At 48.5% G+C, this 12,901-nt stretch overlaps 1 protein-coding gene across 1 annotated transcript in view; it reads left to right on the plus strand.

Moving 5' to 3' along the window:
* Positions 1 to 12,901, plus strand: part of MICALL2 (MICAL like 2) — a 255,853-nt gene that overhangs the window by 51,059 nt on the left and 191,893 nt on the right. The gene's annotated exons all lie outside the window — the stretch shown is intronic.

Raw genomic sequence — 12,901 nt, forward strand, 5'->3', positions numbered from 1 at the left:
GACATACCTTAAAAACAGACAAGAATGTTCAGAAGAGGTTCTGTAAAGTGACCTTATTCTTTGACAGGCATAGGCAACCTTAGCCCTCCAGATGTTTTGGGACTACAACTCCTATGTTCCCTAGCTAACAGGACCAGTGGTCATAGATGATGGGAATTGTAGTCCCAAAACATCTGGAGGGCCATGGTTGCCTATGCCTGTTCTTTGAGGTGAGACAAGGGGAAATCTGGCATTTTCTCAGAAAAACAACTTTCTGAGAATTTTGACTCGGCAATATGATTTATTTGGGACTATTTAATGCCCCACCTCTCCGCCACACACACACGCCTTTAAAAAGCCGTGGGAATTGATTGCAAAGCCCTCCAACATTTCTCCAGTGAAAATAGGGATATCCTGCGCTATTTTTCTAGAAAAAGAGGTTCTGGAGCACACCTCATCATGAATGCCTCTCTTGTTCTCTTATGATGGCAATGGTGCTCACCTGAGAGCTGCTGGAACTGAGTTCTGGTGAATTCTAGCTGGGGGGAAAAGCCCCAGGAATGTCCAATTCCATACCCTCCAACATTTCTCCAGTGATAATAGAGATGTCCTAAGGAAAAGCATGGAGTTTTCTTGGCAGGGATACTGGAGTGGCTTGCCAGTGGCCACTGGTCCCATCACCTCCTGGCAAATAGAAGGGGAAGAAATAGAGGCAGTGAGAGATTTTACTTTCTTGGGCTCCATGATCACTGCAGATGGTGACAGCAGTCACGAAATTAAAAGACGCCTGCTGCTTGGGAGAAAAGCGATGACAAACCTAGACAGCATCACCTTGCCAACAAAGGTCCGTATAGTTACAGCTATGGTTTTCCCAGTAGTGATGTATGGAAGTGAGAGCTGGACCATAAAGAAGGCTGATGCCTGAAGAATTGATGCTTTTGAATTCTGGTGCTGGAGGAGACTCTTGAGAGACCCATGGACTGCAAGAAGATCAAACCTATCCATTCTGAAGGAAATCAGCCCTGAGTGCTCACTGGAAGGATAGATCCTGAAGCTGAGACTCCAATACTTTGGCCACCTCATGAGAAGAGAAGACTCCCTGGGAAAGACCCTGATGTTGGGAAAGATGGAGGGCACAAGGAGAAGGGGATGACAGAGGACGAGATGGTTGGATAGTGTCTTCGAAGCTACCAACATGAGTGTGACCAAGAGGCAGTAGAAGACAGGAGTGCCTGGCGTGCTCTGGTCCATGGGGTCACAAAGAGTCGGACACGACTAAACGACTAAACAACAACAAAGGAAAAGCAGGACATTCTGGGATCAGATCAGGAAACTGGGATGGCTTCTTAAATCTGGGACTGTCCCTGGAAAATAGGCTCTGTGGTCCAGGCAGCCATGTTGGGAGAGGGGGATCCAACTGTGAGATAGACCCAACCAGAAGAGTTTGCTAGGACTATGTGCTCAGGCCTTGGCACATCAAGAGATGGCATGGGGCATCATCATCTTTGTGGTTGGCACATAACACAAAGCCTCCAGATTGGCAGGCCTTGCAGGATCAGACCAAGGGCCCATCTAGTCCAGCATCCTGTTCTCACAGTGGCCAACCAGATGCCCATTGTGGGAAGCCAGCCAGCAAGACCTGGGTGCAATAATGCTGTCCACACTTGGGAATCCTGGCAACTTGTATTCAGAAGCATAGCAGAGGAAGAACATTGAGCCATCACAGCTATTGATCGTCTTCTCCAGGCTAAGGGTGTTCTCTGCTGTCTCCACTCTGCAATGAAGTAGAGAAGCAGAAATGCAACTTGGCCAATGATGCAAAGGCGTTTGTCCTGGCGAGGTTGTGGCGGGAGAAGGCCTTGATCCGCTGCGCGATGCTCCTGGGAAGTTTCGCAGACCCTCCAGACAACAGCCCAGGACTGATGTGAGTCTGAAACTGACAAGGCTTAACTAGGTGTCTCATCTTGAAACTCCCGATTTCTGGGCTGGTTGGAGGAGCTTACTGGATGCATATCAAAGCCTTCACGCAAATTGTGGTGGCGTGATGGAGGTCTAGAGTGAAAGTGATAAGACCCATATCAAGGGAATAACTTAATTAACCGGTCTTGATCAAAGAACTGCATGGATTCAATAGCCCAGTTTCGAGAGCTAAATGAGGACATTTAAAGAAACTCTACTTGACTGCATTATCAATTTTCCTGGCCAAAGAGCTTTGAAGTAGAATTAAGCAGGGACAGGAAATTGTCCCCCCCCCCAGCTCCCTCGGCTGCCAAGTGGCTCTGTGTTTCACTAGCAAAGGGATACTTGAGATCATCAGAGGCGCAATTCAATGGGCAAACAGATTTCTTGCGCAGCCTCACCGAGATGGACCACGAAAGCCAGGAGTCTCTTATCATCGTTTGTCACCAAAGAGAACCAACCAACGTTTATAGCAAGCCATCCGCCTGGGCACCTGGGAAAGTCATATGCGCTCATCCCAGGCGAGTTGCTAATTGCAAGGGGGCATTGGAACCAGCGTTGGCAGGATTCATGGATTCAGAAGGATCAGTCCTTGGCAAATCCACTTAGGAGCAAAAGAAACTTCCTTGTACAGAGACAGACACTTGGTCTGGCAAACTTAGTACTGCCTGCATGCATTGTTTCAGGGCTGCATGGAGACACCAGAAGTTGAACCTGGGATCTTTGGCAAATGGAGCATGTGGTCTGCCACTGAGCTAGGAAAGGATCTCCGGCTGCAGGACTTGGAAAGATGGGCGACTCTGGGGTTGCGGGGCTCACCTCGCTTTCAGGCCAAGGGAGCCGGCGTTTGTCCACAGACAGCTTTCCGGGTCATGTGGCCAGCATGGCTAAACAACCTCTGGTGTAACAGAACACCGTGATGGAAACCAGAGTGCACGGAAACACAGTTTGCCTTCCTGCTGGAGTGGTACCTATTTATCTACTTGCACTTTGACTTGCTTTCAGACTGCTAGGTTGGCAGGAGCTGGGACAGAGCAACGGGAGCTCACCCCACAGCGGGGATTTGAACCGCTGACCTTCTGTTCGGCAAGCCCAAGAGGCTCAGTGGTTTAGATCACAGGGCCACCCGCGTCCCTACTTGGAAACAGACTTGCTATGTAAGTAGACCAGCCTTCTTCGGCCTAATGCTATTGACCTGATGTTGTGGAGCTCCAACTCTCACCACGTCAGGGATGATGGGACTTGTAGTCCAAAACTTCAAGAGGGCCCGAAACTGGGGAAGGCTGGAAGAGGCAGTTTTGAGTTAGCTAGACGAATGATCTGACTTGGCTGGAAGTAGCATCCTTTGCACATATGGTGGGACCCTATTTCGTTGCTTCCTAAGCTGTATGTTCTTGGACCTATTAATTGCTCATCAACATTTTCCACATCATCTCAGCAGCTGAGCTTGGGGGTCTAGGCGAGGGGCTCATGTCAGTCACCTGAAACCAGAGCTAAGCAGAACCAACGGGAATAGAAGTTTGCAAAATCTGCAGGATGCCTTTTCTTCGTACAGCGCATTGTTAAACTATGGATCCTGCTCAGCCAGGAGGCAGCGATGGCCGCCAATCTAGATGGCTTTAAAAGAGGATTTGTCAAATTCATAGAATATCAAGGTCTACTAAGCATGATGGCTAAGGCTCTGCCCCAGCTCCTGGAATCCACAGAAGAGGAGAGTGTGCTTTTGCTGTCTTTATTTGTTTATTCTGCGAACCACCCTGAGACCCCCTGCTATAGGGCAGTATATACATTCAATAAATAATAAATAATAATCTGATTGGCCACTGTGAGGACTGGACAGGTCATTGGCCTGACCCAGAGTGTGATGGCCTGGGACTTGGGCTCGGACTCGGAACCAGAGGAGACTCAGTCCGCACCGGATCCTTTGCCTCAGACGGCATCTGAACCAAGAATGGGCCTGATTCTGAAGAGCCCCAGTCTGCACAGGTTCCCCTGCAACAAGCACCAGCTGGGCCGAGTCAGGGGCCTGAGCCTGCCCTGGCTCCAGATGCGGGGATGACCTCGTTGCCTCCAGCTGGGCCATCACTTACAGCTGCTCCACTGGGGTCAGGGGAGGCTGAGGCGGCCTCGGGGTCTAGTAACCCACCGACGTCTCCCAAGCTGCAGAGACTGAGGTCTGAGAGAAGGAGAGACCTGAGTACTCGCAGGAGGAGTGCTCGCCTTCGGGCAAGACAGGGAGGTGAGTCACCGGGGGATCAGGGCCGGCCGTTACCTCGACAAAGATAAAAGGCTGTTGGGAGCAACATTCCTGCAACCTGCCTAAGATCCTGTGCCCGACCTTGCCTGGTCTCCTGCCTTGTGTCCTGCCTTGGCCCTGTTGGACTGTCTCCTCGTGGAACCCTTGGATTCAGGACCGGACTTGGACCACGTTGCTTGGGTTAGCCCCTGGGCCCAGCACACAGGTTCTCCTTATGTTCTTATGTTCTGGCCTAGCCTGCAGGCCTCTCCCTGTGCTGCCCTTTAATCTGACATATCATTCCAAACCATCGTCTGGGCTCCCGCAGATGATCCAAACCATGGCTAGGATTTTGAAACCAGACGCGCAGCCGTACCTCCCCGTCCTTCTGCTACGGTTGAACTTGCAGTTTCCGTTGACGATCTGGAGAATGAAAGGGTCAGGGGGCAACTCTCCCTCTCTCTCCTCCCCACCCCACCCCCCAAGTTGTATTTTCCTGCTGCCATTCTGAAGGTGATAATATAATTCACGTCGGAAGAGTTAGTGGGCTGAAAATGAATTGGTGGAATCAATCCAGAGGGTATAAATGAATTAGCATGTAAATGAGGACACTTGCTCTACATACTTTCATATCGCCTGCAGCTGTAAATAATTCCAGGGATGGAATCAAACACTGCAAACAACTTCATTTTGATGCTCTCCTCCCCCTCCCTCCCATCCTCTCAATCTTCCACTCTGGAGTACTTGCAGCTGCAGGCACTGGATTCTACCTTCCATGGGGGGTGGGGGGTGGAGGCTGGCAGAGAGATGTGTCTCATGTGGATTAAAGGGGGATCCGTTTCTCGCATTTTCCCATATCCCCCTTCCTGCCTGATCATGCTTTTTTATTTTATTACAAAACGGCCCTGCTAATCATTTGGGTTTTTAATTTTGTTTCTTTTTTGCATTCCTGTTTAGCACACGTACAGTGGTACCTCTGGTTAAGAACTTAATTCATTCCGGGGGTCCATTCTTAACCTGAAACTGCGCTTAACCTGAGGTACCACTTTAGCTAATGGGGCCTCCCGCTGCCGCCGCACGATTTCTGTTCTCATTCTGAAGCAAAGTTCTTAACCCGAGGTACTATTTCTGGGTTAGCAGAGTCTGTAACCTGAAGTGTTGTAATCCAAGGTAAAGGTAAAGGTCCATTAGGTCCAGTCGTGACTGACTCTGGGGTTGTGGCGCTCATCTCGCTTTACTGGCTGAGGGAGCTGGCGTACAGCTTCCGGGTCATGTGGCCAGCATGACTAAGCCGCTTCTGGCGAACCAGAGCAGCGCATGGAATTGCCGTTCACCTTCCCACCAGAGCAGTACCTATTGATCTACTTGCACTTTGACGTGCTTCCAAACTGCTAGGTTGGCAGGAGAAGGGACCGAGCAACGGGAGCTCACCCCGTCGCGGGGATTTGAACCGCTGACCTGATCGGTGAGTCCTAGGCTCTGTGGTTTAACCCACAGCTCCACCTGCATCCCTACGTAACCCAAGATACCACTGTATTAAGTCATCCAAACGGGTCAGGGGAGTGTCTTGCTAGCAACCCAGTCAGATGGGCAGGGTACAAATAATAAAATTATTATTATTATTATTATTATTATTATTATTATTATTATTATTATTATTATTATTATCACCCTAGGCAGTGATCATAATCTCCCCCTGAAGTGTGGAAATCCTTTAGAGATAGATGGGTGAGTATCTAAGAACTGCCATTTCCACAGGGTTACAGTATCTGGTGGTTAATTTCTAAAGCAGGAGTGATGAACCTGTAGCCCCACAGATACATATTTTTATTTGTAAAAATATTTTATTACCATGATTCATTTTTTAAAAAAGAAGAGTGGTGCACAATTTTATGTACATACAATCAGTACTTTTCCCCCCTGGGGGGATGCAGGGGGACGCATACCCCTAAACATTTTGTGAATCTATGTTTGGCCTCATTGTGGGGCAGTATTTCAATATGTGTAGGAGAATGAGAGTACCCCTAAACTTTTTTTTTTTTAAGAAAAACAGCACTCTATAAAATGAAAACAATATAAATATGTTAAAATCAGAAATCAGCTAGCTATTTTGCTAAGATGCATTCCTCTTGCCCGTGTAGGCCTGATGGAATAGAAAAGTTTTTGGCAGGCATTTAAAAGTTAAAGCAGCACATTCTGAATCTCTCTTGGCAGAGCATTCCCCAAGATGGAAGGGCCGGTTCCTTGTTGTCCTCAAATGAGCCTCGCCGACTCGGGAATGACCAGTGGTGTTCCTGTGGGTTATCTCAGTGATCAAGCTGAAATAGAAGGGTTCCTACAATTCTGTGGTTCTAAGTTGTTCTGTTTGGCCAACTCCCATAAGCCCCAGCCAGCATGACTAACAGGAAGGATGATGGGAGGTGTAGTCTAATAGCATCTAGAGAGCCACAGATTCCCCATCCCTGATATAAAGAGGTGGTGGAATACAAGGTTGCTAATGAGCTACACCCTTTGAATGGCCCATCCTGCCACCTACTCCCAGATTACAAAATTACTGTGCCGATTTTGTGATTGGGGGCGGAGGGGAGACATTGCATAGGCTTACAGATAAAGGTAAAGGGACCCCTGACCATTAGGTCCAGTCGTGACCAACTTTGGGGTTGCGGCACTCATCTTGCTTTACTGACCGAGGGAGCCGGCGTACAGCTTCTGGGTCATGTGGCCAGCATGACTAAGCCGCTTCTGGCGAACCAGAGCAGCACACGGAAACGGCGTTTACCTTCCTGCTGGAGTGGTACCTATTTATCTACTTGCACTTTGATGTGCTTTCGAACTGCTAGTTTGGCAGAAGCTGGGACTGAACAACGGGAGCTCACCCCGTTGTGGGGATTCGAACCGCCAAACTTCTGATCGGCAAGTCCTAGGCTCTGTGGTTTAACCCACAGCGCCAACCGTATTACAGGTACAGTCTCCTTTATTATTACACCGTATTCTCCTGTGTGGAGCCTTGGCACAAATGTATGCGATGATGACTATGAGCATATGAAGGTACCTTACTCTGAGCCAGGCCACTGAGGAACCCTCTGCATGCCAGGCACAAGAGCAATGATCCCTCTTGTTTATTTGGGCTGTGGGTGCAGTGAGGAAGAATCTGAAGAGACCAGCTTGGAGCAAGAAGACATCTAAGACCTGGTAGCAAGCTGCTTTTATGAGCATCCGGTATCTCTCGCTTGGACTACTGCAATGCGCTCTACGTGGTGCTCCCTTTGAAGGTGCAGCTAATCCAGAATGCGGCAGCTAGACTGGTGACTGGGGGTGGCCGCCGAGACCACATAACACCGATCTTGAAAGACCTACACTGGCTCCCAGTACATTTCTGAGCACAATTCAAAGTGTTGGTGCTGACCTTGAAAGCCCTAAATGGCCTCGGTCCAGTATAGCTGAAGGAGCGTCTCCACCCCCATTGTTCTGCCCAGACACTGAGGTCCAGCGCCGAGGGCCTTCTGGCGGTTCCCTCCCTGAGAGAAGCCAAGTTACAGGGAACCAGGCAGAGGGCCTTCTTGGTGGTGGTGCCCACCCTGTGGAATGCCCTCCCACCAGATGTCAAAGAGAACAACAACTACCAGACATTTAGAAGACATCTAAAGGCAGCCCTCTTTAGGAAAGCTTTTAATATTTAATAGACTATTGTATTTTAATATTCTGTTGGGAGCCACCCAGAGTGGCTGGGGAAACCCAGCCAGATGGGTGGGGTATGTATAAATAAATAAATAAATAAATAGCAGCACAGTACGTAGTAGATGGGGAGGAAAGAGAGGCAAGAGCTTCAGGACCCAGGACAGCTCCAAGTTTGCATAGCCGTTGTTCCAGCAAGAGATGGAAGTCAACCAAGCCTTTGTAACCTGAGGCAGGTCCAGTGACTGTCTTAAGTCCTACCCTTCTGTTGAGAGCGGACAGGAGCCTGAAGGAGCAGCCCACTGTCCTGAATTCTTACTCTTATTTGACACTCAATAGTCTCTAGCTGTGTCTCTTCAGGGCTGGAGTTGTAGGGAAGATGATGCCTCCTTAATCCATATAGAGAATCCAGCCAGACTGGCAGCTGAATCTTACATCAACACTGGTGACTGAGGAGTCACTGGTGACTGAAGGTTGCAAAACAGGCCACACAATACCCTCTTTCCTTTCCTCCACCGCCACACTGTTCCTCAGCATCTACAGCCTGAGAAAGGTGCCTCACCTTGTCTAATGGTAGTGCTGGCCCCAGGGAGGGGAAAATAAACAAACCAAGCAGGAGAGCTTATGGTTTGTTGAACAAGCCTATGGCAAATGAAACTAGGTATGAGCATTTGTGAGGGGCTCATGTTTCCCTTTTGAGGATGCCCCACCTGACTTAAACTCCGGGAGCAGATAGGCCCTGACGCCTGCTGGAGGTTTGATTCCGAATACTCGCAACCGTCTCCCCTCAACTGCCCTGCCTTTCCGTTCTCCTCCATCTTGGCTTTCTCACTTTGACACTGACGGATTGTTGTCTTGCCTCCTTCATCAGGCCGGCATTTTGGGTTCCACGCAAACTCGATCTCCCAGGTGGACTGGAATCACTGATTAAGACAGATTGAGTCGAAGCGAGTCCATTAAATTGTTAATAAAGGATATTACACCCCTGCCTTAATCGCCAGCGAGGCTGACACCTTATAAAAGTACATTAGGGCCTAATCCAATTGCCAGCCCCGCTATCCGAGGCGCCTCCTCCCCGCCCCAAATTGAAATTATATCATATTCCTCATTTCTTAAATTAAAAAGCTAAAACCTTTTAGTTTGTTCTCATATGCTTGTGTAAAACTTAATCAGAGGCTTTAACAACGTTATTCACCCCTCCCCAAGATGGGCCATTTCAGCTCTCATTTATTTACAAGGGAGAAGTTCCTGGTAGGCAAAGTGATTCAATTTGCGGGCGGATACATCAAGCACTTAAGGATTTCGCCCGGGATTGATTGATTATTTATCGTGTTATCTTGCCTGAAGACGTCTGATATGGCTTTCCTCTTGCTATCTCTTTTTCCACCTAATGCTCGGCTTCTTCGTAGTTTTCTCCCTGCCAAGCGCTCCGAGGCCTTTTTTCTTCTCTGTGGCAGCAGGAAAAAGCTGTCGGGAAACCCAGCATTCCTCAGCCCGTGTGGGAACGGAGACCTTGGCCTGCCATAGCACATCAGTTTAATGACTGAGCGCATTGGCTGCATCCCTGGCAGTTTGAAGCACAGGGATGCTATTCCGTATTTATGTGTTGAATTTACAGCCCACTTTTTCCCTGCAAGGAGTGTACGTGTCTCTCCCTTGCTCCTCATTTTGTCCCCACAACAATCCTGTGAGGTAGGCCCGTTGCATATTCTGAGGCGCCAGGTGAAAAAGTGTCTCTTCAACAAGGCATTTGGTTTTCTGACGTTCTATGACTTCTTATGTGTTTGTTTTGCTTTTGTTTTACAGTGGTACCTCGGGTTACATACGCTTCAGGTTACAGACTCCGCTAACCCAGAGATAGCACCTCGGGTTAAGAACTTTGCTTCAGGATGAGAACAGAAATCGTGTGGTGGCAGCAGGAGGCCCCATTAGCTAAAGTGGTACCTCAGGTTAAGAACAGTTTCAGGTTAAGAATGGACCTCCGGAACGAATTAAGTACTTAACCCGAGGTACCACTGTATTATGTATTTTGTGCTCTCCTTTTGTGAGAACTTCGGATGAAGGGCAGTGTGCAGATTTAATAAAGAATAAGAATAAGAATAAGAATAGGTTAGGCCAAGAGGCAGTGACTGCTTTCGAGCTCACTTACATGGCTGAGTGTGAGATTCGAACCCTGACTACTCTGACAATCTAACCACTGCACCAAGCTGTCTCTCAAGATGACCATGAGAAGGCCACTAGGCTCTCTCTCGTAGGGATGGGGAAAACTGTGGACCTCTGGATCTTTGTGGACTCCAGTTCCCATCACCCCTGACCATTGGGCATGCTGGTTGAGGGAGATAGAAGTCTGATAGCATTCATAGGGCCCCAGGCTGGTCATTCCTGCTGTATGTCCAGCCCCTTAAAGCACGGATGAATTCAACACCACATTTAGACGATCTAAGTGTTAAATAACACTGCCATAGAACCATATATATTTCTTTGGTAATGTCTACAGATTTCCCCTCCATACATACACCCTTCTCTTCTTTCCCTTTTTAGCTTCGGGGACCCACTCTGTGCTAATAGCCATTCCATATTTCTAATCAAAGATGCGCTTAAAAAAAAAAAAGCCACAGCAAATGTTGCCAGCTGCAGAGAGACCCGATGATTAATCAAATTCATTCAGCAGAATGCAAGAGAACTGGGAAGAGACCAGCTTCTTCCAACAGAGATGTCAAGCAAAACATTTGGGCACCAGAACCCTGTGGCGCAGTGGAGCCAAATGGATGGTTAATGCCGTTCTGGTTGGGGAAATGGTAGCCAAACTAAATGCGCCAGGCGGAGGTCAAAACGGCAAGCTTGGGCTCGTGGTGGAGGGCCTGTTTGGCATGCACAGGGTCCCGAGTTCAAATCCTGACATTTCCAGGTAGGGCTGGGAATAACCCTTGCCTGACTCCCAACTCTAGAATTCTATGCTCCTGTGCAATGCTAGAGAGCTGCTGCCAGTCTGTGCAGACAGCACTGGGATAGATGAACCACTGATCTGATTTGGTGTAATGCTGATTCTTGTGTTTCTCACATCATTTCCTCCACCTGTCCCGATTTGGCTGGGACAGCCCAGAATTACAGACGCCATTACGGCTTCCAGTTGGATCCCCAAATGTCCTATTTCTTGGTCCCGCACTCTCTCGTGGGAGTCAGCTGGCCTGTCGACCTGTCAATCCTATGATTTTGGGGGAATATCACCAGCTTATCTCTGTTCCATCTTAAAAAGTAGAGACATCACCTTGCCAACAAAGGTCCGTATAGTAAAAGCTATGGTTTTCCCAGTAGTGATGTATGGAAATGAAAGCTGGACCATAAAAAAGGCTGATCGCCGAAGAATTGATGCTTTTGAATTATGGTGCTGGAGGAGACTCTTGAGAGTCCCATGGACTGCAAGAAGATCCAACCTCTCCATTCTGAAGGAAATCAGCCCTGAGTGCTCACTGGAAGGACAGATCTTGAAGCTTAGGCTCCAATACTTTGGCCACCTCATGAGAAGAGAAGACTTCCTGGAAAAGACCCTGATGTTGGGAAAGATTGAGGGCACAAGGAGAAGGGGACGACAGAGGACGAGATGGTTGGACAGTGTTCTCGAAGCTACCAACATGAGTGTGACCAAGAGGCAGTGGAAGACAGGAGTGCCTGGCGTGCTCTGGTCCAGGGGGTCATGAAGAGTCGGACACGACTAATCGACTAAACAACAACAACAACATCTCTGTTCCTGGTGAAATGTGGTTGCTCTTCCTGTTTCCTTCCAGAAACACAAAATGCAAACAAAAGCAAATCATCAATATTTATTAATTTGCCATTATACGGGAATGCGAGTGAAAAGAAAATTATCCCCTGGCCTCTGATTTGTTGACGGCTGCTAAAATCGCAATCACAGGCGACGCGTCGCGTTAAAAATACCTTCTGTAAAAGAGTGGATTACTAAGGTTTAGCATGCTGCTCAGAACTGACAGAATTTGGGGAGTTGAGAGACGGGAGACAAAAGGCGGCGGGGGGGGGGGAATGTTAATAAGAGGCATCCATTTATCGACTTGTGAAGTCCTCTGCACAACATTTGCTATCAATATTTAGCAGCGGCATAAATAGTTGTGCTTTAAATTCCATAACTCCGACTCCAGTCCATTTTGATTCTTGGCGATTGTAATGGAAAACAGGGGTGGCAATTGTAAAGACAGGCATAACCTCCCTTCCCCATCTCTTCGTTTTGCATATATTTTGCATACATGCCCACACATAAGGAGCAATCCGACCTGACAGTTATGCCAGGGAGCTGGGTAGACTCTGTTTTCCAAACCTGCCTGACTCAAGAGAGGAAAGATGAATCACGTGACTAGAAAACCAGGAAGCGGCGCTGAAAAGAGAAGCCACGCCCCAAACAGTTGTGGGAATGCCCGCCCCCAAGGCCAACCAATCAGGGATTGTAAGGTAAAGGTAAAGGGACCCCTGACCATTAGGTCCAGTCGTGAGCGGCTCTGGGGTTGCGGCGCTCATCTCGCTTTATTGGCCGAGGGAGTCGGCGTACAGCTTCCATGTCATGTGACCAGCATGACTAAGCGGCTTCTGGCGAAACAGAGCGGCACACGGAAACTCCATTTACCTTCCCACCGGAGTGGTACCTATTTATCTACTTGCACTTGACGTGCTTTCGAACTGCTAGGTTGGCAGGAGCTGGGACCGAACAATGGGAGCTCACCCTGTCACGGGGATTCGAACCACGACCTTTTGATCGGCAAGTCCTAGGCTCTGTGGTTTAACCTACAGCGCCACCCGCGTCCCATCAGGGATTGTAGTGGTGCCCAATTGCCACCCAGACATAGAGCCAATGATGATGATAATTAATATATTGATCGCTTTCCAAACCACTGTTTCAAGGTGATATGAGAGGAGATATGAGAACCATCTTGAAATATCTCACAGAAGATGAAGCAAGCTTGTTTTCTCCTGCTCTGGAGAGTCGGACTCTAGCCAATGTCTTCAAGTTGCGTATGTTTCCGAGCACAATTCAAAGTGTTGGTG

Source organism: Podarcis melisellensis, assembly GCF_964234715.1.
Source record: "Podarcis melisellensis genome assembly, chromosome: 14".
NCBI lineage: Eukaryota > Metazoa > Chordata > Lepidosauria > Squamata > Lacertidae > Podarcis > Podarcis melisellensis.